Source organism: Podarcis filfolensis, assembly GCF_964270895.1.
Source record: "Podarcis filfolensis genome assembly, chromosome: 10".
NCBI classification, from domain to species: Eukaryota; Metazoa; Chordata; class Lepidosauria; order Squamata; family Lacertidae; genus Podarcis; species Podarcis filfolensis.
The window spans coordinates 39122608-39128815 of record NC_139612.1 but is presented as its reverse complement, the minus strand read 5'-3'; the positions used below and the strand labels follow the sequence as shown (position 1 = coordinate 39128815).

Genomic DNA, 6208 nt, shown 5'->3' with positions numbered 1-6208 from the left:
AAAAGAACCTGGGATGAACAGAAGTGTTTTTGATCATATTGTGGCAATTTTGGATCCCATTAAGTTATTTTTCAAATCAAATCAAAGACCTTTATTGGCATCACAATCTAAAACATTTCAGGTCACTGGGATAATTAAAAGGACAAGGGTGAAGCTGTTGAGGGTCAAAAGGTCAGACTGTGATCGTGTGCACTTACCATAGATATTCTGCTTCACCCTGTCTGTTCCCTGAAATAATGGTTCATTGGGAACCCTTACGGGTAAAATTGTGGCTAAAAAGGAAGCTACTAAAGCAGGGATATCTTTGTCCTGATCTGCCAGGAGAAACCTCATTTGACTTGTCAGAGTTACAGGTTGGAGGTCCAACATTTTGGTCAGCATCAGTTGGCGAGGTCTACTGTGTAGAGAGCAATCTAAGAGAATGTGGTCCATTGAATCAGGTACTTCTTGGTTGCAGGCACACAAATGGGCTTGATATGGGGCATTTGAGAATCTACCCTTGGTCACTACAGAGGGGAAGGCATTTACTCTCGCGAGCATAAAGGCTCTTTGATGGGAAGGGAGTAGTAGATCCTTTAGATATTTGGCACAGGTTCCATAGGGTGTTATAATACCCAAGGCCTCCAGAGAATAGGATCTCAGAGGTAACAAGCGCTGTCTTTCATGGTCGTAGAGTCGCTGTTTGATTATTTGGAATATGTAACTTTTGTCGCATGCTTCAAGGCTCTCAAGAGCAATGCCCAAACTACGGATTTTATCTTGAATTGCTCTATACCATCCAGGTCTTCAAGCATAGAGGTTAAGAAGGAGTTAGATGTTGTTCTAAAGTGGACTTTCAGCCATGCCTTGATTGTAGTGAGCCATGCATTGGTTTCCATCAGATGTTGGCCAGTTTCAACACATAGGGTTAAGTAACTTATGCATTTAGGGTCACCATGGATCTTAAGAAGAAAAGTCACTTGAATTTGTTCAACTTCTCTATTAAATGCTTGTATCCAAATTGGAATGCCGTACAATAACTGAGAAAGGGAATTATTTGATACTCTGCTCCAGACCTAACTACACATTACACAGAGACATTTGAAACTGAATCCAAACCAGCTTTCTTAAAAACAACAACAAACCACAACAACAACAACTGGAAGGGAGGAACAGGAGGGGCCTAGGGGCCCATATACTGCCTGCTAGGTCTCTGCTACAAACCGCCCTGAAGCCTTCCTCCATGCATAGATCAAAGCACATTTGTAGTCAAGACGATGAAAAACCGGCTGGAGCAGACCTACTTGTAGCTGAGTAGCACTGGGAAAGGAAAGGGTTAAAATAACCCTCTCCCTGCTACTTGTCTGCTCCAAGTCAACCCCCCCCCCCCAATATGGCTGTAGTTAATCCTTTGGGTATTTAAAAGGTAGCTTCTTCTGCCTTCAACCTTTTGATAAACTGGAAGAAGGGCATATTCTGTAGGGTGTGCTCTATCAACTCAAAGTTAAAATTTAACTATAACCAAATACATACATTTATAAGAAACAGAGTTTCTAGCTATAAAATCCACATGAGCATTAAGATATTAGCAGTTTGTGGGCCCAGACATTCTGCACAAAACAGAATGTTAAGTGTTACTGCATCAGTAGTTTGAGTAGATAGAAACATGTTGACTGTTACCCAAGCATTATTTGTAGGAACTGTCCCGAAATCTGATATATATATATATATATATATATATATATATATATATATATGGCAGACATAGAAAATTAAATATGGGGTCATGGGCAGTTTATTCACATCATCCCCGTGTAATTTGGACAGGAAAATCATGAGATGGGTTTGTTTTTCAGCCTTCTGTTCTGAAAAGCAGAACTGATTCATTACTTAATCTTTGGTAACAGCTTATGTTGAAGTCATTAAAGATGTCATATGGCACAGGTCAGTCTTTATTGATTACTGTTACACTGGATTGGGGTATCTGAAAATAGTATTTGCCTTAAGCTATGTCTGGCTAAAAGATGCACGCCAACATGGCTACCATGACAGTTGTGTGGAGTCAGTTGCCCTGGAGCCTAAAGAAGACAAGAGTCTTTGATTCTACAGAGCTGCTCTCAAAAGAACACCTATCACAGCCCCACCCTGCTAAAAGCTGGCGGAATGTCCAGTTACAGCCCCACCCATTGCTTTATGATTGGTTCCCTGTTGCCTAGGGTGATGACGATGCTTTATTCAATCTATACAAGGCTCCCAAGAGGAAAGGAAGTTACCACCCCTAGTGGTATGACACCTATGACCCACTGAATCTGGGTCAAAGCAGCATCTCACACCGGGGTCTCATTGTATTACAAGCAGTGGCACGAAAGCCACAAAGAAAGAGGGAGCAACAGAAAACGACCAGGAAAACAAAGTACTGGAAAATCAGGAGTGTGTGCCCAGCTGGTTAAGGACAGAAGGCACAAACCACACAATACAGAACTAACAGCACAAGCAGTGGCTGCTGTTGAAGGAGAAACTCCTGGGGAGGAAAAAACAAAAGTTGGAAAGGTATTTTTTTGGAAGAGGCTTCCCAATTATCTCCTGAAATGTGGAGACAGGGACGGCGGTGTTATCAGCAGCTGTCTCTGCAACTAGGATATACCAAACAATGGCCCAACATGGGAAAAAGGGACCAAAATGGTGAAAGAAGTGATCCAGGAGTGTCTCACGGTAGCCATCATGAGACCAAAGTGCAGAAGCCCAAAGCTTGTCACTTTTCCGAACGGAAGAACGGCACGTTCTCTGGGAATGGTAGACCATGGAAGAAAAGGGGAGGCTATTGGAAGAAGAAAAGATCACCTAAGAAGGAGAAAGCAAAGCATTGGTGTGCAAGTCACCAATGGAAATCCAGATGTTGTAGGATCGGGAGAAGTCACCGCCGTAATCGGAAGCGGAAGAGCCAGCGTTTGTTAGCATTTATGCATGCAGCTGTAAAGGGGAGACTGCGCCCCATGAATCTGTGTGGGTGGAGGGCACCAGGAATGCGTGCCCCTAGGAACACAACACAGTTTATCATGCATCAGGTGTACCAAGACATGCGCCAGGAGGAGAAAAGGGCAGCGGCAGAAAAAGCAGCTGCTGCAGACAAAAGAGAAGAAGAGAAATCAGAACAACAGCAATCCACAGGAGAGAATGATTGTGACATGGTATTTCCAAATGCCAGTTGCATGGCCACCATTTCGGCTATGAGCCCACAGATAAATATTTTCATGGGAGATGAGGAAGTTGGAGAAGATGAGAGTAGTCAGAAAAACCAAATATATGAAGATATAGGTCTGGAATCTCACCTGAGTATTTCCTGTGAGCCATAAAAATACAATGACTGGACTATGCGTTTGTATTCCTCGATAGTTCAGAAGAGATCTTGATCTTCAGATTCTTAAATAAATGTATATTCTGCTCTCTCAGCTCTGTTCCGTCTTTATCTGGTGTGGTTCACATGCTTGCAGAGATGTGCAAAAGGCAAAAATACTATTCTTAAAACTCTGGGTCCTCAAAGTCAAAATTGATTCAGGAAATCATTTAAGCTTAAATCCTGATGAATATAAACTGGCCCTAAAGAAAGTTAATTATTCAAAAGTCTCATTGAAAATGAAGTGGGAGTTAAGTGTGGCCAAATTTAATTAAATTGGGGCTATTGAGTTTGATTTTGAGAAAGCTTCACATGCTGTGGAAGTGTTCAGTAGGTCTTACTCCCAATGTATAAGATTGCCTATTTTAAACCTGCTCTCAGTGACAAGTTCCAAAATGTTGGTGCCACTACCAAGAAGGCCCTGGTCCATGTTGCCACTCACTGTATTTTACATTAAATAGGTAGATCAAACATCTGAGGAAGGTCTTCATGTGCATGAAGGTTCACATGGGATACAATCCAATGTCTCCCATACAAATCCAGCCCACATTCCAACTGTAAATGTGGTATCCAGTACTGTACAGGTGTGTGCCTGTGTCTTAGTTCCTATACCACAGTAAGCCCATAGGGCGAAGAGCACACACACAGGTTGGGTGGGTGTCAGCAAGGATCCTAATAGGCCTTGGTCAGGAAGGTCAAGAAAGTAGCCAGTTGGACTGGTACAGTTTGGTTTAACCTTCATCCAGAAATCACAGGATCTAGGAGGCCAGAATGCATGGTACCAGCTGGTTTCTCCCTGTTACCTTGGAAGTCAAGGTTCTCAGTATGATCTCTATGGACTCGCTGACTACATTGCACCCTTGCTTTGGACAGAGCCTCTGCATAGCCAGTGAGTAACCTTCACTCCTGGGCTGTTAGCCTTGGTGTCTTGCCAAAGGGGTGGCAAACATCCCATTGCTAGATCACTAGGTTCCATCTGGCCTGTAGCGGCAATTGTGTGATTTGACTTCTCTGGGTCCATATGAGAGATGACAGGATTGTTCTCTCCAAACGAAAGAAGCAAGATGTCTACTACTATTAATAATAAAATACATCAAATGTATTCCAACTTGAGCTGACTGTACAAACTCCATTAATCCAGACTGACTCCATAAATTCAGTGCGCTCGTTCTGTCTCATTCTGTCCCCTGTCAGACTGATCACTAAATCTTTGTTTCATGGTTGGGTTGGAGAGTTTAATTCTGGAACCTGTGAGGCCAATAAATTGTAAAAAAGAATAGATCAGTGTAGAAGAGTGATATCTTTTGTATTCAGTAATGCTTCCACAAATAGAAAATCGATTCCTATTTCCTGTTTTTCATTATAGAGAAAAGATTATGGCAATCCTCAGGGTACTTACTCTAAAGCAGTCTTATTGATTGCATTCAAAAGCTCTAGTTCAGGTGTCTACCATTTCAATGGAAAAGACATTCAGAGGAGTGCTTAGGATGACAGTCTGACTTGGCGTTGAGCTGAAACGATATGTTCTGTGCGGTGCATTTTTCAGAGGATTAAAATGTAAGATGTGCTGAATGTTCCCAGCACCATTACTTTCATAGGACCCCTGTAAAAGTGGGAAGGATAGTTTCAGGAGGGGAATTTAAATAATTGGGTGGAATGGGCAGGTCTTACCCTTAACAATAAGATGGGCAAAGGCTCTTCCTGTAAAATAAAAAATAGCCTTGCCTCTGCTCCATATCAGATCCCCCCTATTTTTTCAAAGAGGGCAGAGGAGGATAACTTGACCGTTTTGAAAGGACTAGTAATACTCTTGATACAGCAATGATTAGAAAGGTGTTTGGTAAATTTTGAAATATTCCTCTAGTTTCCATGGCACTTTTGGCTGTAATCCCCTTTCCGAGCCATCTATGCCAGGAGCAATTGTGACAAATGGTGGTCACAAATTCTGTATGCTGATCATACATTGTGCGAAAAAGCAATGTCTTTTCTCTGTCCTGAATTGACTGACAATCATTTTAATTGAATGACCCTGAGCTCTTATGAAAGAGGGAGAAAGAGAAAACCTCTCAACACAATTTCTCTTTTAAATAAGCTTCAATCATGGCTCCTCCTTAGCCCAGAGGCTTTAGCTTTAGTTGCCCATTTCCAGCCTTTTTTAAAGGCTTATAATATCCTTATTGAGATTTTCAGTGAAATATCAATCAAAAGTCCAAACTCCTCTTCCTTATTAGCCACCACCAGATCAGGCCCATCATCGTATATGGGGCTGGGGGTTTGTGTCATAACTTAATGCTTACATTGGGTATAATTTGCCAATTTTTTTGCTCCTGAAACTGCTGGGCAGCTTTGGACCCGTAAACTATTGGTGAATCTTTGGGAAGGTTGGAAGGGTTATAGGATGGAGGTGTGTGCTCAGGGCCAGCCCTACCATTAGGCAAAATGAGATGATGGCCTCAGGCAGCAGTTACTGGGGGGACCAGTCCCCTAGCTGTTCCTAAGCCTCCTTCCACTCCTAGTCATTCTGTCAGAGAGCAAAGCTTCATATGCTTTTAGGGTAGTTTAAAGGTAAAGGGACCCCTGACCATTAGGTCCAGTTGTGGCCGACTCTGGGGTTGTGGCGTTCATCTCGCTTTATTGTACAGCTTCCGGGCCAGTGTACAGCTTCCGGGTCATGTGGTCAGCATGACTAAGCTGCTTCTGGCGAACCAGAGCAGTGCACAGAAACGCTGTTTGCCTTCCTGCCGGAGCGGTATCTATTTATCTACTTGCAGTTTGACGTGCTTTCGAACTGCTAGGTGGGGTAGGAGCAGGGACCGAGCAACAGGAGCTCACCCC

General features: G+C 42.8%; 1 long non-coding RNA gene across 1 annotated transcript; it reads right to left on the bottom strand.

The window, feature by feature from the left end:
• Positions 1-2240: 2240 nt before the first annotated feature.
• On the bottom strand, positions 2241-5603 carry LOC310743331. Its single transcript, XR_014538957.1, has 2 exons — positions 4773-5603; positions 2241-4621 (listed from the first exon to the last, which is right to left on the bottom strand). It is a non-coding gene; the product is annotated as an uncharacterized lncRNA (long non-coding RNA).
• Between the last annotated feature and the right edge of the window lie 605 nt (positions 5604-6208).